The 26,870-nt window shown below is 37.7% G+C and overlaps 6 long non-coding RNA genes across 6 annotated transcripts; 4 read left to right on the top strand and 2 right to left on the bottom strand.

Moving 5' to 3' along the window:
- The first annotated feature begins 998 nt into the window (after positions 1-998).
- On the top strand, positions 999-2,475 carry LOC130990274 (uncharacterized). The gene is made up of 3 exons (XR_009090891.1): positions 999-1,170; positions 1,260-2,223; positions 2,386-2,475. It is a non-coding gene; the product is annotated as an uncharacterized LOC130990274 (long non-coding RNA).
- Positions 2,476-3,053: 578 nt separating this feature from the next.
- Positions 3,054-5,746, top strand: LOC130990284 (uncharacterized). The gene is made up of 4 exons (XR_009090904.1): positions 3,054-3,096; positions 3,182-3,212; positions 5,039-5,102; positions 5,697-5,746. It is a non-coding gene; the product is annotated as an uncharacterized LOC130990284 (long non-coding RNA).
- Positions 3,205-4,202, bottom strand: LOC130990273 (uncharacterized). Its single transcript, XR_009090890.1, has 2 exons — positions 3,595-4,202; positions 3,205-3,491 (listed from the first exon to the last, which is right to left on the bottom strand). It is a non-coding gene; the product is annotated as an uncharacterized LOC130990273 (long non-coding RNA).
- A 6,037-nt stretch (positions 5,747-11,783) lies between the features above and the next one.
- LOC130990282 (uncharacterized) lies at positions 11,784-14,817 on the top strand. Its single transcript, XR_009090902.1, has 4 exons — positions 11,784-12,150; positions 12,236-12,266; positions 14,094-14,157; positions 14,752-14,817. It is a non-coding gene; the product is annotated as an uncharacterized LOC130990282 (long non-coding RNA).
- Positions 12,217-13,669, bottom strand: LOC130990277 (uncharacterized). The gene is made up of 2 exons (XR_009090894.1): positions 12,651-13,669; positions 12,217-12,547 (listed from the first exon to the last, which is right to left on the bottom strand). It is a non-coding gene; the product is annotated as an uncharacterized LOC130990277 (long non-coding RNA).
- A 6,028-nt stretch (positions 14,818-20,845) lies between the features above and the next one.
- Positions 20,846-23,879, top strand: LOC130990281 (uncharacterized). The gene is made up of 4 exons (XR_009090901.1): positions 20,846-21,212; positions 21,298-21,328; positions 23,157-23,220; positions 23,814-23,879. It is a non-coding gene; the product is annotated as an uncharacterized LOC130990281 (long non-coding RNA).
- The last annotated feature ends 2,991 nt before the right edge of the window (positions 23,880-26,870 follow it).

Below are 26,870 nucleotides of genomic sequence, written 5' to 3'. Positions count from 1 at the left end.
GTTCTTGCATGATTTGAATTTTGTAAATAGTTTATACTCGTATTTAGGAGTTCTTCATTTGATTTTGGAATTTTAAATAGTTTATACTCGTATTTAGGAGTTCTTGAATTTCTTTGAATTTATAAATAGTTTATACTCGTATTTAGGAGTTCTTGAATTTCTTTGAATTTATAAATAGTTTATACTCGTATTTAGGAGTTTTTCATTTTGAATTTGAATTTGTAAATAGTTTATACTCGTATTTAGGAGTTCTTCATTTGATTTTGAAATTTTAAATAGTTTATACTCGTATTTAGGAGTTCTTCATTTGATTTTGAAATTTTAAATAGTTTATACTCGTATTTAGGAGTTTTTGAATTTCTTTGAATTTGCAAATAGTTTATACTCGTATTTAGGAGTGCTTGACTTGAAACCCTTTTTTTTTTTTAATCCAAGGTGGTCGAATACTCTTAATTCGTGCCCCTTTAAACGAACTTCAATTTATGGGCCGATCAAGAGAAGTCTGAGCTTAATTATTCTCCAACTTTAAATAGTCAAAGCAATTAATTACAAGCCCAACTCCACACATTTTTCTTAATTTAACCAAATAGGTAATCTTCGGCCCACTTCCTCCAATGAATGGGATTAGATATAACTTCAAGCCCAATACTCTTAATTTATTTAAGCTCATGTGACTTTCTTTCTTTCTTTTGCATGGCCCATTTAGGCTCCCTGTATTGAAACAGCAGCAAATGAGGACTCCCTTTTTCGAATGACATTGCTCATTTTTGCTGTGTTCCTCCAAACGTATTAAATGAATCTTAGGACCACATCCCTTTTAAACTTTAACAGCTTGTTTTGAAGGGCCTTTCATAGCTGGAAGAATAGCTGGAACTCCACTCTTCGTACACTGGCAGCTATGTTTAGAGATTTGGTAGCTAGGATTTTTGGTGAGAAGTTTGCCTATAAATAGAGACAATGTTGCCACTCTTCCTCATTCACCAATTCGTTTGTATCTTACTTCTTCCTTCATTGAGTGCAGCGGAGCTCCGGCCAAGATTTTTGCAGAAAATCGGAGCAAATTTTGGCGGCTGTGGCGGCGTCGAAATGCTCCATTCTCCTATGAGCCGAGAGGAATGCCGAAGGGAGTCGAGGGCAGCCGGAAGTGCGGCAAAGAGCTTGGCAGCATCGGTAATTTCCTTTTTCTTCTCCGTAACTTCTATGCCGAGATATCATCGGCAATACACTTACAACCCCTTTTTTTTTTCTATGATGTGCAGCTCTTTTCACCAAAGCCACTCTCATTTGCGTGGTTCCGTTCTAGCAGCGGTTGAGGAAGGAGAGCAAGGGGTTGGGCTTGGAAGTCAATCTGCCGTCACACCCGCTCTACAGCGAAGCTTTCCATCGAGAGAAACGACTCCACAGAGGTCTGATAAACAGAATTATAAAGAGATGAACCAGCACCCCAAGGCTAAAACGAGCCACCTTCGACAGTCTCGGCGAGAATAGTTCGCTCCCCGCAAGCATATATCGAAGGGGGTTTCCTGCTCAATGGATTTAGGAATCTGCTGCTGGCGTTTTAAGATCGAAGTCTTCGGAGCGGCAGCAGCAGTTCTCGAACAGAGGAGAGAAAGGCTGTTGCTGAAGCTCTTGCTGTCGACGAAGGAAGTCAACGGCGGCGGCGCTCATTCAACGGGCAGCAGCAGAATTTTGGGGATAGAAGGGCGGCATCGAGCGGCGATTGAACCATGATGATTTTCTGAGTAGCCACGGCGAGTCGTAAAGCCGGATTCGACGGCATGGCGGCATGAAAACTCCAGCACCAACAGTGAACCAAGGCGTCTGCGCGGCGGTTAGCCAAGGCAGTAGCAGCGGTGATTTTATTTTTGAGTGGGAGAATTGCATCTACGAGGGTGACGGGAACGGAGGAGGCGGCCCTCCGGCGGCTGTTTCCACCGGGGAAGAAGGTCGGCGGCTGTCCCTGTGTGAACCGAGAGAGAGCGAGAGCGGATTTCTTTTTAGAGAGAGAGACGGGCAGATTTGTTGGAGAAGAAGGGGTGTGCGATTTTGTGAAAGGGGGCAGTAGCAGTCTCCGGCTTCTTATTAGCTGGCGTAGCAGCAGTCGGAACCGGCTTGGGGAACAGAGGGAACGGAGTTGAGAGGTGATCCGCCGGACTTGTGGAGAAGATGGCGGAAACCAAGTGAAGAGAAGAGAGAGATGGAGGCTGATGGGCCTTTATTTAGGTTAACACTTTAGCTACTACTTAAGCCCAAATTCTTTGTTTGGCCCATTTTCCTTATAATTAGGTCCAACATCAGTCAGGCCCAATTTTCTCTTTTTTTTTTATTTATTTATTATGCAAGTAAATTCCCAAGTTTTGAATATTGCTTGTGTTTTCCTTGCAGTTAATAGCGATGAGAGTTTGGCGATGACAATCTTGGGGGGTCATGTTCAAGACTGGCGTAGTCTCATTAACCAACTTCATGGAAGATTTTTGTAATGACCCGACTTTTTATTAAGGATTATATACTTTTAATTACTGATTTAAGGATTGATTATGGTAATTAGGGTTCAGCATCCATTAATAAAATACGAACTTATATGAATTTGATAATTTATATATGTGATGATTTATTTTTTTTAGATGATGCACTCAAAATATATTTTAAGTCCATTAATTTATTGTGGAGAATTTAACACTGAAGTGTTAAATATGAATCTTTTATCGATTGTTTACTTAAGCCCATGAGTAATTTAATTTATGTTAGAAGCAAGCTCAAATGGATTTTATGCTTCAATAAGAATTAGGCTTATATGTCTTAATGTATTTAAATGAGTTTGGAACCATATAATTAATATATTAATCTCTTAGATATTTTAATGATTAAAATTGAATAATCCTAAGCATGCTGAAGAATTTACTACGCATGCTGAAGAAATTCTTCAGTCATACAAAGCTAGCTGAAGTGTTCATACTTGTCAGCTGAAGAAGTCCACGATCCTCATCCATCCAAGCCACCCCATTTTTCTTTTATAACCTACACCATTCTTCACCCAAACCTTAACACTTCACCATTTCTAAATTCTGCAGTCTCAATTTCACACAGCAAGTTAAGGTAATAGAATGAGGATATTCATCTCTTTCAATTTATTTTTTTCACAACTGACGTTTCTAATCTTAGTGATAAACAAAATCTGCAGAAATAAATATCTTCCACCACACCTATTCAAGGTATTCCCCTTTTATCCAATATATCAGAGAACCACCAAACGAGAATGATCCAAAAGAAAAATTTACATGTATTAACGTATGAACTGAAATTTACAGTATTTGATTTTTGCTCAAATCCTATGTGCTAAGTGTTCGACTGAATTTGAGGCTTGAAACCTTTGAAGGGGGGGCTGACCCTGCCTTGTGTGTGTGAGTCGAGATCAGAAGGAGGCGGCAGCCTTGGTGACTCGTCGTTGCCGGCGGTCAACGGACGGCGACGGAGCCGCGGTGGCTTCCGATCTGCCAAAGAGGGGGAAGGGAGATAAGTTTTCAGATTTTAATTTAGAAAAGGGAAAGGATGAGGGAAGGAAAAAGAAAAGGAGAGAAAGGAAATTAGAGTTACCTGTTTTCAGACGGCGGTCAGCGGCGGAGCCATGGTGGCTCGTCGTCGTCGGCGGCGGCGGTAACGTGACAGCCGTGACGTCGCCGTTGCTCCGATTCAGCCAAATCAAAAGAGAGAGAGAGGAGTTTTCAGTTTTAATCTAAAAAGGAAAGAAGGGGAAAATGAAAGAAGTTAGGGTTTACCTGGCTGTCGGCGATCGACGGCTCCTGGCCGTGAGCCCACCGGCGAAGGAGAGGAGGCGGCGGCACAGCAGGGGCTGTGTCCGTGCGTCTGTTTCCAGGGAAAGAATTGAGACGGGAGAGAGAGAGAGATAGAGGGAGGGGAGGAAAGGCGGTGGCCGTGGTCTTGACGCGGTAGCGGATCTGCCGCGAGGACGACGGAGGCACCGGCGGCGGCGCACCGCTTTGACAGCGGCGTGCGTCCTGTGTACGGCAGATAGATAGATAGAGGCGAGAGGGTGAGAGAGGACGAGAGTTCAGGGGAGGAGCGAGAGGCAGCAGCCGCGCCGCTCGCCGGCGGCGGCGGCGGCGGTGGCGGCCGCGTTGAACGGCAGGCGGACAGAGGGAGTCTGAGAGAGAGAGAGATGAGAGGGTGAGGCTGAATGTGTGTGTTTGAGTGTGTAATTGTGTGTGTATATTTAGGTTAAGAATTGGGCCGAATTTATTAATTGTTGGGCCGAGACTTGGGCCGATTTTATTAAGTGTTTGGGCCCTTATTTAATTAATTGATGGGCTTAGATTTTAAATGTTTGGGCTTCAATATCTGTTGGGCTCGGCCCTTTTAAATAAAAATCTGATGGGCTTCTTTTATTTATAGGATTTGGGCTTCTTTAATTTAATTGTTTGGGCCTTATTCAAAGAAAAACATGATAGACTTAATTTATCTAATTAATTTGGGCTTATATCTATTTAAATTATTTGAGCTCTTAATTATTAATTTAAATTGAGCTTGATTAATTTAATTATATATTGACCTTTAAATTAATTATTTAAATGGAGTTCTTTATTTCAAGTATTTATAAATGGATTTTAAAAGAAAATATTTTGAGTTAAACTCTTATTTAAATTAATTCTTTTCAAATGACTTATTAATATGGATTATTTGAAAATGATTAAATGATTTTAAATATGAGAAAGCATGATCTATGATGATATAATTTGTCTATGTGATATCCTATGATTTATTTTTAAATGACGGAATATTTAACTTGATGGCGTGAGTAGAACGAGTTATGATTGATGCGCATGATGATGTTCAAATAAACGGTTTCGAACCTAAATGTTAGTTATGTGATAGATGTTTTGAGTTTAAGGTTTTGAACGAGACAAGATTAATATGGATGCTAGAACCCTAAAATCATTAAAGGAGATAGTTTAGTTTAGAGACCTATCTTCCTTTCTTACACGACTTTCTTCTCGAACTTATCGACTCTTCGTCAATAAAGGTCCAGACGGGAAGTGAAAGCTAAAGAAGGAGGTAACTCTACGCCCCTAGTGGGAACGAATAAGGTGGGCTTTCTTAAAACACGTATATAGAGATCCCCTGCATACAAGCCTCTTATACGAAATGAAATGAATGACATGATATGACTGTATTATTTCAAATGGTGAATGGTTTTTATGAAATGAAATGTTTATGGAAATGATTAAATGATGAATGGTTCTTATGAAAGGAAAGGAAATGTTTATGAATGATTGTCTGCCAAAAATATTTATGTTTTATATATGTATTCTATCTGTGTTGGTTCGCCAACTATAAAGGAAATCGAATTCGGACCCTACGCTAGACGAAGGTTTGCTAGTAAGGGTTAACGTGTACACTCATAGAGACTGTGTGTCGCTTGCGACCGGTCTTAGCGTCCGTGGAAGGAGGCCTCCTTCCCGGCGTGTAAAAGGAACAGATATGGATCATATAGACCGAAAATGGGATGGCCATCCAACTTTATGAAATGAAAGAAAATGTTTAGTAAGCACAGGTCCTTCAAGTAAAACCCTGTGTGTTACTGTTGGCAGTACAATAAATGATATAAAATGTTATGTTTCCGGCATATGTTCACTGAGTATTATTACTCAGCCCTGCATGTTGTTTTCCCTAATGTGCAGGTTGAGCGGGTGATGGAATGGAGTGGAGTTGAGCGGATGTACCTTTTGACATAGAATAATAATGTACCTTTTGACATAAAATAATAATGTACCTTTTGACATAGAACAATAATGTAACCTTGAGTATACATCTTCATATGTATAACTCACACGTATTTCCGCTGCAAGATACTCTGATTATGCTAATGTTTTATTTTAAGTATGATACTCTTTTGTTGGGTAATCCACTTCGACGGGCCTTCCCGAACAAACGTCTTGTATTTGCCCAAGTGATCAGTTATGATCCTAGTGTTATATAATAAATGTCTCTTTTCGTAAAATGTTTGATTGTTAAGTAAATGCCCCTTTCTTTCCCCGCTTCTTAATCCCCTTCCCGAGTCATAACCCCGGTTAAACCATCCTTAGGGATTGCGGGCTGTGACAGAGTGGTATCAGAGCAGTTCGTTTGCTCTGGCCCAAGAATTTTCCTTCAAAAGCCAAGTCTAGATCGAGTCATTTGACTTAAATGAATCTTATGACACCGCTCAACGCTCCATTGCATCACGCTCAATCAAGAAAAAGGTAACTGGAGTTACAATGTTTAATTATGTTATGGTTTTAAACAGTTGCAAGGATGTGATTGTGAAATGCAGGTTATGAATGAAATGTTGATGCTTTACCTTTTTATGGCACAATTTGTGTATATTATGTTGATACGATTCGAGAAATGAATGATACTGAACACGTTTTCAAGGAATGTAGATTGTTATAAGTTTTATGATCACATTTGCAAAAGAACATAGATTGATGGATTTATAGGGTATCCCTATAACCTAGATGCTTGAGAATGACGAATCAGAAAATGACTAAACATCACGAATGTTTTGGTTTCCTTCGGGAGACTGTAGTTTCTTTGAAACTCAAAGATAGACTGAAAGGATACGTGCCACGTTGAAAGTAAGTCAACGAAAGGTGACATGAGACAACTTCAAGATGGACGTTACACCACGAAGGTTTTTAAGCATAGTCTCTACGTTCGATAGTTCACACATGACGGAACATCGAATTAACTTTGTTTCATGATGAGTTATAGAAAGAATATGGTTGGACTGTTACATTACTATGTTCTAATATATCTACTTATGGAAGAATGTTGAACGTTCGGAATATAAGTCTAAGAGATAGGACCCTATGCTTCAGCTATTAGCTTACTGTTACGAACTTAAGTTTTGTTATGTATAGTATGATGAGAATTTAGAAGACCCAGAATTACCAAGTTCGGGATGATGTTTCCCGTGTAACTGGGAAGTGATTATGTTGGACCTGGCCAGTCCACATGATCCAAATCTCAGTAGACGTCTTTTGGGTTTATAAACCCCTGTATTTCAACTTCAGTTTAAAAAAAAAATCAGATGGGTTCTCACTCTAGGTCATTTTGTTCGACTTGGTAGTTACTCCTTTCTACCCTCTGGTTATTTATTTGAGTCTCTTGAACAAATTTTCTGCAACACTTTATTTTGATATCATTCGAGATTTGAGCCTTTGCAACTTTTGAGTTGTTCTAGTAGATTCTTTTGATGTATACGACTAAGAAGCGTTAGTATATTGACTTAGTAAGTCACCCAAACTATAGCATGGTTAATTGACTTCAGTTGTGTCTAAATTAGTTGAGATTAGTATTTCTCCTCTGATTATTATCGACCACTCCTTTTGTTAACAATTTATAATACAAACTGTAAGGTTTGAGAATAAGGACTTGAGTTATTTTGTCTATGCTGATTTCACGATGGAATCATGGAAAAAAATGTTACACATGTGATATGAGAAAAGGAATGTATTGATGATCGTTTTTTTTTTTTGAAAAATAGAATGTCTGGTAGATGAGAAGCTAGAAACGAGATGAGGACAAAAATAAACCATTACGAAAGATGGATGAACTTTTTCTCGAGTAAAGCTTGTTATAGCTATGAAACCAAGAATCCAGTTGAGGGTAAACTTAAGACGATGAAGAAAACCTTTGATTTTCTTTGTACCGCACAAGAAAGACTTCATGTGTTGCGTTCCAGTTGACTAGATCTACAGATTTTGGTGGGAGGCCAAAAGAAAAGCAATGACTCAAGAATGTGGTTAGCAAACTTGTCTTAGAAAGACTTTAAGACAGACACATATTACATATATTTTTTTTAATATCGGCGATAGGAGGAGAGAAACGAAAATGTTCAATCTAAAGCAAAACAGGATATCTATGACCGAGTATGACCACATTTGTTGTGGCATGTCCATTATGCCCCACAATAGGTGGACACCAATGAAAAAAAAAAAACTCCCGAAGAAGTTTCGCCTTGGCCCAAAATATGAGATAAGAATGGCACTCGCCAACCACGATGAGTTTACGTACTTTGAATTGCTCAGCAAAACTCTAGACGCTAAGGTAGTTATGCCCGGGGATCACCCGTCACAAATTCAAACTGAACAAAGTGATCAAAACATGAAAAAAAACTTTTCACCCATAGAAGGAACGACGATAGTAACACGTAGTTATATGAACCTGTAATCGAATGCAGGATCACTTAAGGTGGTAGCGAATAACTTGATGTTATATCAATATGGAACGTAGATATAATCCTAGGAATGGACTGGTTAACTGAGAACTATGTCACGATTTATGCAAAGAAGGGAAACCTCCTACAAACCCTAAGAATAGACAATTTAGGGTACTTCATGAGATAAGTATAAAGAGTATTATACCAGTTTTTCAAACCTACAAGCCAGGAAGGTTATAGATAAGAAGCATTACCAAGTTTTCCTTGTATACCTAAACGGAGGAGCTAGAACAGAAAGGACAGTCGAGGACGTAAAAGTTATACGTGAATTCCATTATGATTATCCGGAGAACTTACCAAGACTGCCACCCAATAGATAAGTAGAATTTACCATCGACCTAGTACCAGGATCGACACATGTATCAAAAGCATCGAACAAGATGACTCCAAAGGAATTGGAGAACCTAAAGATCTAATTGCACAAACTATTAGACGTAAGTTTGATCATGTCTAGTGCATTTCCATCGGGAGCGCACATTTTGTATGTTATGAAGAAACATGGCACTTTGAAAAGGCGCACAGACAATAGAACGATGAACAAACTAATACTCAAGAATGAATAGCCTTTACCGAGGGTAGATGAATTGTTCGACCAACTCAAGGATGCAAGTGTGTTTTCCAAGATCGATTTTTAGAATCGAGTATCATTAGCTAAAAGTCATACAAGAAAGTATACTCAAGACAAATTTTAGAATGGGTTATGACCACTACAAGTTTGTAGTTGTGCCATTCAGGCTAACAAATGCCCAGATATATTCATGGGCATCATTGATAGAGTATTCTACCTTCACCTGGATAAGTTCGTCTTAGTGACTCCAAGAATGAAGATGAACATAAGGAACATTTAGGGACCATGTACACAAGTACTATTGGGTGAACGAATTTATGCCAAATCAGTAGGTGTGAGTTTTGCTCAAGGAAGTGGCATTTTCTGGAACATATTGAATGATTTGAGTTTATATATGTGTTTATATTTATTAAATATTGCACGTATAATTTACTTAGATTAATTTGAACACCAAGGTTCAAATTTGATGAAGGCCGTGAGTCATAAGGCCAGAGACGAGCGATGCTCGATTTTAATTGAGTTATTTTGAGCATGCCAATGTGTTTAGAATAATTAAAAATATTTGTATTTAAATTTTTGGAATTTATTTCCATTAAATACGAATTTTCTAACTATTCGATGATTTATTAAGTTGAGATATGTGGAGTATGTGAAGTCATGTAAGTGAACTAGCAGTGCATATGAGTTAATGCTATGTTAGTAAGACTATATGAATTATTTGAGTATTTATGAGATGAGCATGATTAGTAAATTATTGAGCTTTTTGAATTGCATGAGAAATGCATATAAAATGGCTAAGTATGATAAATTAGCATGGATTAGATTTATTAGTTTAAATGAGATAAATAAATTAGAGAAGCATGTTAATTAATTATAGTTGGAATTTAGTATTTAATTACAAAGTCCGAGATTTAATCGAGAACTATGAGCATGATAAATTGTTAAGATATAATTTATTATTTGAGTTTGATATCGATTATGTGTCTAAATGGAGTGAGTGTGAGAGTTATGAATAACGCACATAAATGTTGGTATCTGACACTCGAACAATTGGTGTCGAGTATAAATGATAGTTTACTGATAAAGAGTTTTGATGATTTTGAATTGTAGTGCTAGAGATTCTAAAACCTGATAAGGAATTTGTAGTAGCTGATGAGACAAAGAGGATGGGTTGAACCCGTAAAGGATTATGATTTTGGTATTAACCATCACATGGACAAGACCAATGTAGTAGATGATACAGCGAGCCGGAAGGCTTCGTCTAAGATATGATAAGATGATGATAGAAGTGATTAAACCACCCAGCTTGAGGAAAATTGTGGTAGGAGCACGAAGGAATGATGAGAAGTTAAGAGTAAGAATAAGGATAAGAAGTTTCAAGAATTACCACGAGGAATCAAATAATGCTATCTTCTTTGAAGGGAAGATATGCATCTCCATAACAATGAACTTAAGAATAAGTTAAAGCCACGACACTCTTATACTATCACCAAGAAGTACTAAGATGTATTAAGATCAAAAAAAAAAAAAAATCTAGTTAGGAGGAATAAAACGAGATGTAACCTCATTTGTTGAAATATGTCTTGCGTGCTAGCAAGTGAAGGTTTTACAACATATCATATTGTTACTTTGAGTCTTCGAGCTCATAAAGTCAAGCTTAATGTCGTGTTTGGGACAAACCGAGCCCTTAACGAACCAATGGATTTCTTTGTTGAGATGGATTTTTCGAACCCTTCAGACTTAAGCAAAGGTTGTCACGAAAGGGGGGGCAGTGAATGCCCACATGACTCGAGATTCCATCGATGAATGAATAAAAGTTTATAACGGCGTTTTAGGCTGACTGCCTACATGCTCGAAATGGTTGGTCTCCTTACAAACTGTTTAAGTTGCCTTAAGAATGCTTTAGAGATATTAGTCATTATAGTTCCGCTTAAACGACATAGAAATTACTAATAAGGTATGTTGAAGACGACCGAGCTAAACCGGGGTGAAAGCTGAGAACATGTTTTTGCCACTCTTTGTGAGACATATAATACCAGTTATCAATCGACTATCAATAGGTTAGCAAATGAGGCGTTATACGTGAGGAAATATAGATCACCACTTTGTTGGGATGAAATGGCTAGACGATTGAAATCATCCGTCAAAATTTGATAGTGAATAAAAGAGGGCCATGATTGACAGAGTCATATGTTGACAAATGACGAATTGACCTATGATGTGAAAGTGGAGAGATAATTTCCATAAAAGTTTCTCCATCAAGAGAAATCATTGGACTCAATGTGAAGAGTAAACCTAAACCCCGTTTTATAGGCTCATACGAGATTGTAGAAAGGATGAGCCCAATAACTTACTGTTTGGCGTTAGCGCTAAGCTTTGAGAATATGCGTAATGTATCCCATGTGCCGCGAATAAGGAAGTATGTTTACGATTCAAAGCATATGATCCATGAGAACAACATTGTTATTAGTCAATATTTGAGTTACGAAGGAAGATCCGAATCTATCTTAGATCGGGAAGTTCAGGTACTAAGGACTAAGTCGATACCGATAGTAAGGGACCTATGAATATATCATGGTCAAAAAAAAAAAAATAGACTACGGTCTAACAGGAAAGTGAAGTACTCAGAGTTATTTTCTGAGGTACAAATTTCGGGACGAAATTTCTTTTAAGGGGGATAGTATGTAATGACCCGACTTTTTATTAAGGATTATATACTTTTAATTACTGATTTAAGGATTGATTATGGTAATTAGGGTTCAGCATCCATTAATAAAATACGAACTTATATGAATTTGATAATTTATATATGTGATGATTTATTTTTTTTAGATGATGCACTCAAAATATATTTTAAGTCCATTAATTTATTGTGGAGAATTTAACACTGAAGTGTTAAATATGAATCTTTTATCGATTGTTTACTTAAGCCCATGAGTAATTTAATTTATGTTAGAAGCAAGCTCAAATGGATTTTATGCTTCAATAAGAATTAGGCTTATATGTCTTAATGTATTTAAATGAGTTTGGAACCATATAATTAATATATTAATCTCTTAGATATTTTAATGATTAAAATTGAATAATCCTAAGCATGCTGAAGAATTTACTACGCATGCTGAAGAAATTCTTCAGTCATACAAAGCTAGCTGAAGTGTTCATACTTGTCAGCTGAAGAAGTCCACGATCCTCATCCATCCAAGCCACCCCATTTTTCTTTTATAACCTACACCATTCTTCACCCAAACCTCAACACTTCACCATTTCTAAATTCTGCAGTCTCAATTTCACACAGCAAGTTAAGGTAATAGAATGAGGATATTCATCTCTTTCAATTTATTTTTTTCACAACTGACGTTTCTAATCTTAGTGATAAACAAAATCTGCAGAAATAAATATCTTCCACCACACCTATTCAAGGTATTCCCCTTTTATCCAATATATCAGAGAACCACCAAACGAGAATGATCCAAAAGAAAAATTTACATGTATTAACGTATGAACTGAAATTTACAGTATTTGATTTTTGCTCAAATCCTATGTGCTAAGTGTTCGACTGAATTTGAGGCTTGAAACCTTTGAAGGGGGGGGGCTGACCCTGCCTTGTGTGTGTGAGTCGAGATCAGAGGGAGGCGGCAGCCTTGGTGACTCGTCGTTGCCGGCGGTCAACGGACGGCGACGGAGCCGCGGTGGCTTCCGATCTGCCAAAGAGGGGGAAGGGAGATAAGTTTTCAGATTTTAATTTAGAAAAGGGAAAGGATGAGGGAAGGAAAAAGAAAAGGAGAGAAAGGAAATTAGAGTTACCTGTTTTCAGACGGCGGTCAGCGGCGGAGCCATGGTGGCTCGTCGTCGGCGGCGGCGGCGGTAACGTGACAGCCGTGACGTCGCCGTTGCTCCGATTCAGCCAAATCAAAAGAGAGAGAGAGGAGTTTTCAGTTTTAATCTAAAAAGGAAAGAAGGGGAAAATGAAAGAAGTTAGGGTTTACCTGGCTGTCGGCGATCGACGGCTCCTGGCCGTGAGCCCACCGGCGAAGGAAAGGAGGCGGCGGCACATCAGGGGCTGTGTCCGTGCGTCTGTTTCCAGGGAAAGAATTGAGACGGGAGAGAGAGAGAGATAGAGGGAGGGGAGGAAAGGCGGTGGCCGTGGTCTTGACGCGGTAGCGGATCTGCCGCGAGGACGACGGAGGCACCGGCGGCGGCGCACCGCTTTGACAGCGGCGTGCGTCCTGTGTACGGCAGATAGATAGATAGAGGCGAGAGGGTGAGAGAGGACGAGAGTTCAGGGGAGGAGCGAGAGGCAGCAGCCGCGCCGCTCGCCGGCGGCGGCGGCGGCGGTGGCGGCCGCGTTGAACGGCAGGCGGACAGAGGGAGTCCGAGAGAGAGAGAGATGAGAGGGTGAGGCTGAATGTGTGTGTTTGAGTGTGTAATTGTGTGTGTATATTTAGGTTAAGAATTGGGCCGAATTTATTAATTGTTGGGCCGAGACTTGGGCCGATTTTATTAAGTGTTTGGGCCCTTATTTAATTAATTGATGGGCTTAGATTTTAAATGTTTGGGCTTCAATATCTGTTGGGCTCGGCCCTTTTAAATAAAAATCTGATGGGCTTCTTTTATTTATAGGATTTGGGCTTCTTTAATTTAATTGTTTGGGCCTTATTCAAAGAAAAACATGATAGACTTAATTTATCTAATTAATTTGGGCTTATATCTATTTAAATTATTTGAGCTCTTAATTATTAATTTAAATTGAGCTTGATTAATTTAATTATATATTGACCTTTAAATTAATTATTTAAATGGAGTTCTTTATTTCAAGTATTTATAAATGGATTTTAAAAGAAAATATTTTGAGTTAAACTCTTATTTAAATTAATTCTTTTCAAATGACTTATTAATATGGATTATTTGAAAATGATTAAATGATTTTAAATATGAGAAAGCATGATCTATGATGATATAATTTGTCTATGTGATATCCTATGATTTATTTTAAATGACGGAATATTTAACTTGATGGCGTGAGTAGAACGAGTTATGATTGATGCGCATGATGATGTTCAAATAAACGGTTTCGAACCTAAATGTTAGTTATGTGATAGATGTTTTGAGTTTAAGGTTTTGAACGAGACAAGATTAATATGGATGCTAGAACCCTAAAATCATTAAAGGAGATAGTTTAGTTTAGAGACCTATCTTCCTTTCTTACACGACTTTCTTCTCGAACTTATCGACTCTTCGTCAATAAAGGTCCAGACGGGAAGTGAAAGCTAAAGAAGGAGGTAACTCTACGCCCCTAGTGGGAACGAATAAGGTGGGCTTTCTTAAAACACGTATATAGAGATCCCCTGCATACAGGCCTCTTATACGAAATGAAATGAATGACATGATATGACTGTATTATTTCAAATGGTGAATGGTTTTTATGAAATGAAATGTTTATGGAAATGATTAAATGATGAATGGTTCTTATGAAAGGAAAGGAAATGTTTATGAATGATTGTCTGCCAAAAATATTTATGTTTTATATATGTATTCTATCTGTGTTGGTTCGCCAACTATAAAGGAAATCGAATTCGGACCCTACGCTAGACGAAGGTTTGCTAGTAAGGGTTAACGTGTACACTCATGGAGACTGTGTGTCGCTTGCGACCGGTCTTAGCGTCCGTGGAAGGAGGCCTCCTTCCCGGCGTGTAAAAGGAACAGATATGGATCATATAGACCGAAAATGGGATGGCCATCCAACTTTATGAAATGAAAGAAAATGTTTAGTAAGCACAGGTCCTTCAAGTAAAACCCTGTGTGTTACTGTTGGCAGTACAATAAATGATATAAAATGTTATGTTTCCGGCATATGTTCACTGAGTATTATTACTCAGCCCTGCATGTTGTTTTCCCTAATGTGCAGGTTGAGCGGGTGATGGAATGGAGTGGAGTTGAGCGGATGTACCTTTTGACATAAAATAATAATGTACCTTTTGACATAAAATAATAATGTACCTTTTGACATAGAACAATAATGTAACCTTGAGTATACATCTTCATATGTATAACTCACACGTATTTCCGCTGCAAGATACTCTGATTATGCTAATGTTTTATTTTAAGTATGATACTCTTTTGTTGGGTAATCCACTTCGACGGGCCTTCCCGAACAAACGTCTTGTATTTGCCCAAGTGATCAGTTATGATCCTAGTGTTATATAATAAATGTCTCTTTTCGTAAAATGTTTGATTGTTAAGTAAATGCCCCTTTCTTTCCCCGCTTCTTAATCCCCTTCCCGAGTCATAACCCCGGTAAACCATCCTTAGGGATTGCGGGCTGTGACAGAGTGGTATCAGAGCAGTTCGTTTGCTCTGGCCCAAGAATTTCCTTCAAAAGCCAAGTCTAGATCGAGTCATTTGACTTAAATGAATCTTATGACACCGCTCAACGCTCCATTGCATCACGCTCAATCAAGAAAAAGGTAACTGGAGTTACAATGTTTAATTATGTTATGGTTTTAAACAGTTGCAAGGATGTGATTGTGAAATGCAGGTTATGAATGAAATGTTGATGCTTTACCTTTTTATGGCACAATTTGTGTATATTATGTTGATACGATTCGAGAAATGAATGATACTGAACACGTTTTCAAGGAATGTAGATTGTTATAAGTTTTATGATCACATTTGCAAAAGAACATAGATTGATGGATTTATAGGGTATCCCTATAACCTAGATGCTTGAGAATGACGAATCAGAAAATGACTAAACATCACGAATGTTTTGGTTTCCTTCGGGAGACTGTAGTTTCTTTGAAACTCAAAGATAGACTGAAAGGATACGTGCCACGTTGAAAGTAAGTCAACGAAAGGTGACATGAGACAACTTCAAGATGGACGTTACACCACGAAGGTTTTTAAGCATAGTCTCTACGTTCGATAGTTCACACATGACGGAACATCGAATTAACTTTGTTTCATGATGAGTTATAGAAAGAATATGGTTGGACTGTTACATTACTATGTTCTAATATATCTACTTATGGAAGAATGTTGAACGTTCGGAATATAAGTCTAAGAGATAGGACCCTATGCTTCAGCTATTAGCTTACTGTTACGAACTTAAGTTTTGTTATGTATAGTATGATGAGAATTTAGAAGACCCAGAATTACCAAGTTCGGGATGATGTTTCCCGTGTAACTGGGAAGTGATTATGTTGGACCTGGCCAGTCCACATGATCCAAATCTCAGTAGACGTCTTTTGGGTTTATAAACCCCTGTATTTCAACTTCAGTTTAAAAAAAAAAAATCAGATGGGTTCTCACTCTAGGTCATTTTGTTCGACTTGGTAGTTACTCCTTTCTACCCTCTGGTTATTTATTTGAGTCTCTTGAACAAATTTTCTGCAACACTTTATTTTGATATCATTCGAGATTTGAGCCTTTGCAACTTTTGAGTTGTTCTAGTAGATTCTTTTGATGTATACGACTAAGAAGCGTTAGTATATTGACTTAGTAAGTCACCCAAACTATAGCATGGTTAATTGACTTCAGTTGTGTCTAAATTAGTTGAGATTAGTATTTCTCCTCTGATTATTATCGACCACTCCTTTTGTTAACAATTTATAATACAAACCGTAAGGTTGAGAATAAGGACTTGAGTTATTTTGTCTATGCTGATTTCACGATGGAATCATGGAAAAAATGTTACACATGTGATATGAGAAAAAGGAATGTATTGATGATCGTTTTTTTTTTTTGAAAATAGAATGTCTGGTAGATGAGAAGCTAGAAACGAGATGAGGACAAAAATAACCATTACGAAAGATGGATGAACTTTTTCTCGAGTAAAGCTTGTTATAGCTATGAAACCAAGAATCCAGTTGAGGGTAAACTTAAGAGACGATGAAGAAAACCTTTGATTTTTCTTTGTACCGCACAAGAAAGACTTCATGTGTTGCGTTCCAGTTGACTAGATCTACAGATTTTGGTGGGAGGCCAAAAGAAAAAGCAATGACTCAAGAATGTGGTTAGCAAACTTGTCTTAGAAAGACTTTAAGACAGGACACATATTACATATATTTTTTTTTAATATCTGCGATAGGAGGAGAGAAACGAAAATGTTCAATCTAAAGCAAAACAGGATATCTATGACCGAGTATGACCACATTTGTTGTGGCATGTCCATTATGCCCCACAATAGGTGGACACCAATGAAAAAAAAAAACTCCCGAAGAAGTTTCGCCTTGGCCCCAAATATGAGATAAGAATGGCACTCGCCAACCACGATGAGTTTACGTACTTTGAATTGCTCAGCAAAACTCTAGACGCTAAGGTAGTTATGCCCGGGGATCACCCGTCACAAATTCAAACTGAACAAAGTGATCAAAACATGAAAAAAAAACTTTTCACCCATAGAAGGAACGACGATAGTAACACGTAGTTATATGAACCTGTAATCGAATGCAGGATCACTTAAGGTGGTAGCGAATAACTTGATGTTATATCAATATGGAACGTAGATATAATCCTAGGAATGGACTGGTTAACTGAGAACTATGTCACGATTTATGCAAAGAAGGGAAACCTCCTACAAACCCTAAGAATAGACAATTTAGGGTACTTCATGAGATAAGTATAAAGAGTATTATACTCAGTTTTTCAAGACCTACAAGCCAGGAAAGGTTATAGATAAGAAGCATTACCAAGTTTTCCTTGTATACCTAAACGGAGGAGCTAGAACAGAAAGGACAGTCGAGGACGTAAAAGTTATACGTGAATTCCATTATGATTATCCGGAGAACTTACCAAGACTGCCACCCAATAGATAAGTAGAAGTTACCATCGACCTAGTACCAGGATCGACATGTATCAAAAGCATCGAACAAGATGACTCCAAAGGAATTGGAGAACCTAAAGATCTAATTGCACGAAACTATTAGACGTAAGTTTAGATCATGTCTAGTGCATTTCCATCGGGAGCGCACATTTTGTATGTTATGAAGAAACATGGCACTTTGAAAAAGGCGCACAGACAATAGAAGCGATGAACAAACTAATACTCAAGAATGAATAGCCTTTACTTCGAGGGTAGATGAATTGTTTCGACCAACTCAAGGATGCAAGTGTGTTTTCCAAGATCGATTTTAGAATCGAGTATCATTAGCTAAAAGTCATACAAGAAAGTATACTCAAGACAAATTTTAGAATGGGTTATGACCACTACAAGTTTGTAGTTGTGCCATTCAGGCTAACAAATGCCCAGATATATTCATGGGCATCATTGATAGAGTATTCTACCTTCACCTGGATAAGTTCGTCTTAGTGACTCCAAGAATGAAGATGAACATAAGGAACATTTAGGGACCATGTACACAAGTACTATTGGGTGAACGAATTTATGCCAAATCAGTAGGTGTGAGTTTTGCTCAAGGAAGTGGCATTTTCTGGAACATATTGAATGATTTGAGTTTATATATGTGTTTATATTTATTAAATATTGCACGTATAATTTACTTAGATTAATTTGAACACCAAGGTTCAAATTTGATGAAGGCCGTGAGTCATAAGGCCAGAGACGAGCGATGCTCGATTTTAATTGAGTTATTTTGAGCATGCCAATGTGTTTAGAATAATTAAAAATATTTGTATTTAAATTTTTGGAATTTATTTCCATTAAATACGAATTTTCTAACTATTCGATGATTTATTAAGTTGAGATATGTGGAGTATGTGAAGTCATGTAAGTGAACTAGCAGTGCATATGAGTTAATGCTATGTTAGTAAGACTATATGAATTATTTGAGTATTTATGAGATGAGCATGATTAGTAAATTATTGAGCTTTTTGAATTGCATGAGAAATGCATATAAAATGGCTAAGTATGATAAATTAGCATGGATTAGATTTATTAGTTTAAATGAGATAAATAAATTAGAGAAGCATGTTAATTAATTATAGTTGGAATTTAGTATTTAATTACAAAGTCCGAGATTTAATCGAGAACTATGAGCATGATAAATTGTTAAGATATAATTTATTATTTGAGTTTGATATCGATTATGTGTCTAAATGGAGTGAGTGTGAGAGTTATGAATAACGCACATAAATGTTGGTATCTGACACTCGAACAATTGGTGTCGAGTATAAATGATAGTTTACTGATAAAGAGTTTTGATGATTTTGAATTGTAGTGCTAGAGATTCTAAAACCTGATAAGGAATTTGTAGTAGCTGATGAGACAAAGAGGATGGGTTGAACCCGTAAAGGATTATGATTTTGGTATTAACCATCACATGGACAAGACCAATGTAGTAGATGATACAGCGAGCCGGAAGGCTTCGTCTAAGATATGATAAGATGATGATAGAAGTGATTAAACCACCCAGCTTGAGGAAAATTGTGGTAGGAGCACGAAGGAATGATGAGAAGTTAAGAGTAAGAATAAGGATAAGAAGTTTCAAGAATTACCACGAGGAATCAAATAATGCTATCTTCTTTGAAGGGAAGATATGCATCTCCATAACAATGAACTTAAGAATAAGATAAAGCCACGACACTCTTATACTATCACCAAGAAGTACTAAGATGTATTAAGATCAAAAAAAAAAAAAATCTAGTTAGGAGGAATAAAACGAGATGTAACCTCATTTGTTGAAATATGTCTTGCGTGCTAGCAAGTGAAGGTTTTACAACATATCATATTGTTACTTGAGTCTTCGAGCTCATAAAGTCAAGCTTAATGTCGTGTTTGGGACAAACCGAGCCCTTAACGAACCAATGGATTTCTTTGTTGAGATGGATTTTTCGAACCCTTCAGACTTAAGCAAAGGTTGTCACGAAAGGGGGGGCAGTGAATGCCCACATGACTCGAGATTCCATCGATGAATGAATAAAAGTTTATAACGGCGTTTTAGGCTGACTGCCTACATGCTCGAAATGGTTGGTCTCCTTACAAACTGTTTAAGTTGCCTTAAGAATGCTTTAGAGATATTAGTCATTATAGTTCCGCTTAAACGACATAGAAATTACTAATAAGGTATGTTGAAGACGACCGAGCTAAACCGGGGTGAAAGCTGAGAACATGTTTTTGCCACTCTTTGTGAGACATATAATACCAGTTATCAATCGACTATCAATAGGTTAGCAAATGAGGCGTTATACGTGAGGAAATATAGATCACCACTTTGTTGGGATGAAATGGCTAGACGATTGAAATCATCCGTCAAAATTTGATAGTGAATAAAAGAGGGCCATGATTGACAGAGTCATATGTTGACAAATGACGAATTGACCTATGATGTGAAAGTGGAGAGATAATTTCCATAAAAGTTTCTCCATCAAGAGAAATCATTGGACTCAATGTGAAGAGTAAACCTAAACCCCGTTTTATAGGCTCATACGAGATTGTAGAAAGGATGAGCCCAATAACTTACTGTTTGGCGTTAGCGCTAAGCTTTGAGAATATGCGTAATGTATCCCATGTGCCGCGAATAAGGAAGTATGTTTACGATTCAAAGCATATGATCCATGAGAACAACATTGTTATTAGTCAATATTTGAGTTACGAAGGAAGATCCGAATCTATCTTAGATCGGGAAGTTCAGGTACTAAGGACTAAGTCGATACCGATAGTAAGGGACCTATGAATATATCATGGTCAAAAAAAAAAAATAGACTACGGTCTAACAGGAAAGTGAAGTACTCAGAGTTATTTTCTGAGGTACAAATTTCGGGACGAAATTTCTTTTAAGGGGGATAGTATGTAATGACCCGACTTTTTATTAAGGATTATATACTTTTAATTACTGATTTAAGGATTGATTATGGTAATTAGGGTTCAGCATCCATTAATAAAATACGAACTTATATGAATTTGATAATTTATATATGTGATGATTTATTTTTTTTAGATGATGCACTCAAAATATATTTTAAGTCCATTAATTTATTGTGGAGAATTTAACACTGAAGTGTTAAATATGAATCTTTTATCGATTGTTTACTTAAGCCCATGAGTAATTTAATTTATGTTAGAAGCAAGCTCAAATGGATTTTATGCTTCAATAAGAATTAGGCTTATATGTCTTAATGTATTTAAATGAGTTTGGAACCATATAATTAATATATTAATCTCTTAGATATTTTAATGATTAAAATTGAATAATCCTAAGCATGCTGAAGAATTTACTACGCATGCTGAAGAAATTCTTCAGTCATACAAAGCTAGCTGAAGTGTTCATACTTGTCAGCTGAAGAAGTCCACGATCCTCATCCATCCAAGCCACCCCATTTTTCTTTTATAACCTACACCATTCTTCACCCAAACCTCAACACTTCACCATTTCTAAATTCTGCAGTCTCAATTTCACACAGCAAGTTAAGGTAATAGAATGAGGATATTCATCTCTTTCAATTTATTTTTTTCACAACTGACGTTTCTAATCTTAGTGATAAACAAAATCTGCAGAAATAAATATCTTCCACCACACCTATTCAAGGTATTCCCCTTTTATCCAATATATCAGAGAACCACCAAACGAGAATGATCCAAAAGAAAAATTTACATGTATTAACGTATGAACTGAAATTTACAGTATTTGATTTTTGCTCAAATCCTATGTGCTAAGTGTTCGACTGAATTTGAGGCTTGAAACCTTTGAAGGGGGGGGGCTGACCCTGCCTTGTGTGTGTGAGTCGAGATCAGAGGGAGGCGGCAGCCTTGGTGACTCGTCGTTGCCCGGCGGTCAACGGACGGCGACGGAGCCGCGGTGGCTTCCGATCTGCCAAAGAGGGGGAAGGGAGATAAGTTTTCAGATTTTAATTTAGAAAAGGGAAAGGATGAGGGAAGGAAAAAGAAAAGGAGAGAAAGGAAATTAGAGTTACCTGTTTTCAGACGGCGGTCAGCGGCGGAGCCATGGTGGCTCGTCGTCGGCGGCGGCGGCGGTAACGTGACAGCCGTGACGTCGCCGTTGCTCCGATTCAGCCAAATCAAAAGAGAGAGAGAGGAGTTTTCAGTTTTAATCTAAAAAGGAAAGAAGGGGAAAATGAAAGAAGTTAGGGTTTACCTGGCTGTCGGCGATCGACGGCTCCTGGCCGTGAGCCCACCGGCGAAGGAAAGGAGGCGGCGGCACATCAGGGGCTGTGTCCGTGCGTCTGTTTCCAGGGAAAGAATTGAGACGGGAGAGAGAGAGAGATAGAGGGAGGGGAGGAAAGGCGGTGGCCGTGGTCTTGACGCGGTAGCGGATCTGCCGCGAGGACGACGGAGGCACCGGCGGCGGCGCACCGCTTTGACAGCGGCGTGCGTCCTGTGTACGGCAGATAGATAGATAGAGGCGAGAGGGTGAGAGAGGACGAGAGTTCAGGGGAGGAGCGAGAGGCAGCAGCCGCGCCGCTCGCCGGCGGCGGCGGCGGCGGTGGCGGCCGCGTTGAACGGCAGGCGGACAGAGGGAGTCCGAGAGAGAGAGAGATGAGAGGGTGAGGCTGAATGTGTGTGTTTGAGTGTGTAATTGTGTGTGTATATTTAGGTTAAGAATTGGGCCGAATTTATTAATTGTTGGGCCGAGACTTGGGCCGATTTTATTAAGTGTTTGGGCCCTTATTTAATTAATTGATGGGCTTAGATTTTAAATGTTTGGGCTTCAATATCTGTTGGGCTCGGCCCTTTTAAATAAAAATCTGATGGGCTTCTTTTATTATAGGATTTGGGCTTCTTTAATTTAATTGTTTGGGCCTTATTCAAAGAAAAACATGATAGACTTAATTTATCTAATTAATTTGGGCTTATATCTATTTAAATTATTTGAGCTCTTAATTATTAATTTAAATTGAGCTTGATTAATTTAATTATATATTGACCTTTAAATTAATTATTTAAATGGAGTTCTTTATTTCAAGTATTTATAAATGGATTTTAAAAGAAAATATTTTGAGTTAAACTCTTATTTAAATTAATTCTTTTCAAATGACTTATTAATATGGATTATTTGAAAATGATTAAATGATTTTAAATATGAGAAAGCATGATCTATGATGATATAATTTGTCTATGTGATATCCTATGATTTATTTTTAAATGACGGAATATTTAACTTGATGGCGTGAGTAGAACGAGTTATGATTGATGCGCATGATGATGTTCAAATAAACGGTTTCGAACCTAAATGTTAGTTATGTGATAGATGTTTTGAGTTTAAGGTTTTGAACGAGACAAGATTAATATGGATGCTAGAACCCTAAAATCATTAAAGGAGATAGTTTAGTTTAGAGACCTATCTTCCTTTCTTACACGACTTTCTTCTCGAACTTATCGACTCTTCGTCAATAAAGGTCCAGACGGGAAGTGAAAGCTAAAGAAGGAGGTAACTCTACGCCCCTAGTGGGAACGAATAAGGTGGGCTTTCTTAAAACACGTATATAGAGATCCCCTGCATACAGGCCTCTTATACGAAATGAAATGAATGACATGATATGACTGTATTATTTCAAATGGTGAATGGTTTTTATGAAATGAAATGTTTATGGAAATGATTAAATGATGAATGGTTCTTATGAAAGGAAAGGAAATGTTTATGAATGATTGTCTGCCAAAATATTTATGTTTTATATATGTATTCTATCTGTGTTGGTTCGCCAACTATAAAGGAAATCGAATTCGGACCCTACGCTAGACGAAGGTTTGCTAGTAAGGGTTAACGTGTACACTCATGGAGACTGTGTGTCGCTTGCGACCGGTCTTAGCGTCCGTGGAAGGAGGCCTCCTTCCCGGCGTGTAAAAGGAACAGATATGGATCATATAGACCGAAAATGGGATGGCCATCCAACTTTATGAAATGAAAGAAAATGTTTAGTAAGCACAGGTCCTTCAAGTAAAACCCTGTGTGTTACTGTTGGCAGTACAATAAATGATATAAAATGTTATGTTTCCGGCATATGTTCACTGAGTATTATTACTCAGCCCTGCATGTTGTTTTCCCTAATGTGCAGGTTGAGCGGGTGATGGAATGGAGTGGAGTTGAGCGGATGTACCTTTTGACATAAAATAATAATGTACCTTTTGACATAAAATAATAATGTACCTTTTGACATAGAACAATAATGTAACCTTGAGTATACATCTTCATATGTATAACTCACACGTATTTCCGCTGCAAGATACTCTGATTATGCTAATGTTTTATTTTAAGTATGATACTCTTTTGTTGGGTAATCCACTTCGACGGGCCTTCCCGAACAAACGTCTTGTATTTGCCCAAGTGATCAGTTATGATCCTAGTGTTATATAATAAATGTCTCTTTTCGTAAAATGTTTGATTGTTAAGTAAATGCCCCTTTCTTTCCCCGCTTCTTAATCCCCTTCCCGAGTCATAACCCCGGTTAAACCATCCTTAGGGATTGCGGGCTGTGACAGAGTGGTATCAGAGCAGTTCGTTTGCTCTGGCCCAAGAATTTTCCTTCAAAAGCCAAGTCTAGATCGAGTCATTTGACTTAAATGAATCTTATGACACCGCTCAACGCTCCATTGCATCACGCTCAATCAAGAAAAAGGTAACTGGAGTTACAATGTTTAATTATGTTATGGTTTTAAACAGTTGCAAGGATGTGATTGTGAAATGCAGGTTATGAATGAAATGTTGATGCTTTACCTTTTTATGGCACAATTTGTGTATATTATGTTGATACGATTCGAGAAATGAATGATACTGAACACGTTTTCAAGGAATGTAGATTGTTATAAGTTTTATGATCACATTTGCAAAAGAACATAGATTGATGGATTTATAGGGTATCCCTATAACCTAGATGCTTGAGAATGACGAATCAGAAAATGACTAAACATCACGAATGTTTTGGTTTCCTTCGGGAGACTGTAGTTTCTTTGAAACTCAAAGATAGACTGAAAGGATACGTGCCACGTTGAAAGTAAGTCAACGAAAGGTGACATGAGACAACTTCAAGATGGACGTTACACCACGAAGGTTTTTAAGCATAGTCTCTACGTTCGATAGTTCACACATGACGGAACATCGAATTAACTTTGTTTCATGATGAGTTATAGAAAGAATATGGTTGGACTGTTACATTACTATGTTCTAATATATCTACTTATGGAAGAATGTTGAACGTTCGGAATATAAGTCTAAGAGATAGGACCCTATGCTTCAGCTATTAGCTTACTGTTACGAACTTAAGTTTTGTTATGTATAGTATGATGAGAATTTAGAAGACCCAGAATTACCAAGTTCGGGATGATGTTTCCCGTGTAACTGGGAAGTGATTATGTTGGACCTGGCCAGTCCACATGATCCAAATCTCAGTAGACGTCTTTTGGGTTTATAAACCCCTGTATTTCAACTTCAGTTTAAAAAAAAAAAATCAGATGGGTTCTCACTCTAGGTCATTTTGTTCGACTTGGTAGTTACTCCTTTCTACCCTCTGGTTATTTATTTGAGTCTCTTGAACAAATTTTCTGCAACACTTTATTTTGATATCATTCGAGATTTGAGCCTTTGCAACTTTTGAGTTGTTCTAGTAGATTCTTTTGATGTATACGACTAAGAAGCGTTAGTATATTGACTTAGTAAGTCACCCAAACTATAGCATGGTTAATTGACTTCAGTTGTGTCTAAATTAGTTGAGATTAGTATTTCTCCTCTGATTATTATCGACCACTCCTTTTGTTAACAATTTATAATACAAACCGTAAGGTTTGAGAATAAGGACTTGAGTTATTTTGTCTATGCTGATTTCACGATGGAATCATGGAAAAAAATGTTACACATGTGATATGAGAAAAGGAATGTATTGATGATCGTTTTTTTTTTGAAAAATAGAATGTCTGGTAGATGAGAAGCTAGAAACGAGATGAGGACAAAAATAAACCATTACGAAAGATGGATGAACTTTTTCTCGAGTAAAGCTTGTTATAGCTATGAAACCAAGAATCCAGTTGAGGGTAAACTTAAGACGATGAAGAAAACCTTTGATTTTCTTTGTACCGCACAAGAAAGACTTCATGTGTTGCGTTCCAGTTGACTAGATCTACAGATTTTGGTGGGAGGCCAAAAGAAAAGCAATGACTCAAGAATGTGGTTAGCAAACTTGTCTTAGAAAGACTTTAAGACGGACACATATTACATATATTTTTTTTAATATCTGCGATAGGAGGAGAGAAACGAAAATGTTCAATCTAAAGCAAAACAGGATATCTATGACCGAGTATGACCACATTTGTTGTGGCATGTCCATTATGCCCCACAATAGGTGGACACCAATGAAAAAAAAAAAACTCCCGAAGAAGTTTCGCCTTGGCCCAAAATATGAGATAAGAATGGCACTCGCCAACCACGATGAGTTTACGTACTTTGAATTGCTCAGCAAAACTCTAGACGCTAAGGTAGTTATGCCCGGGGATCACCCGTCACAAATTCAAACTGAACAAAGTGATCAAAACATGAAAAAAAACTTTTCACCCATAGAAGGAACGACGATAGTAACACGTAGTTATATGAACCTGTAATCGAATGCAGGATCACTTAAGGTGGTAGCGAATAACTTGATGTTATATCAATATGGAACGTAGATATAATCCTAGGAATGGACTGGTTAACTGAGAACTATGTCACGATTTATGCAAAGAAGGGAAACCTCCTACAAACCCTAAGAATAGACAATTTAGGGTACTTCATGAGATAAGTATAAAGAGTATTATACCAGTTTTTCAAACCTACAAGCCAGGAAGGTTATAGATAAGAAGCATTACCAAGTTTTCCTTGTATACCTAAACGGAGGAGCTAGAACAGAAAGGACAGTCGAGGACGTAAAAGTTATACGTGAATTCCATTATGATTATCCGGAGAACTTACCAAGACTGCCACCCAATAGATAAGTAGAATTTACCATCGACCTAGTACCAGGATCGACACATGTATCAAAAGCATCGAACAAGATGACTCCAAAGGAATTGGAGAACCTAAAGATCTAATTGCAGAAACTATTAGACGTAAGTTTGATCATGTCTAGTGTATTTCCATCGGGAGCGCA

Source organism: Salvia miltiorrhiza, chromosome 6 (genome assembly GCF_028751815.1).
Source record: "Salvia miltiorrhiza cultivar Shanhuang (shh) chromosome 6, IMPLAD_Smil_shh, whole genome shotgun sequence".
Classification (NCBI taxonomy): domain Eukaryota; kingdom Viridiplantae; phylum Streptophyta; class Magnoliopsida; order Lamiales; family Lamiaceae; genus Salvia; species Salvia miltiorrhiza.
This window is presented reverse-complemented; position numbering and strand designations above follow the sequence as displayed.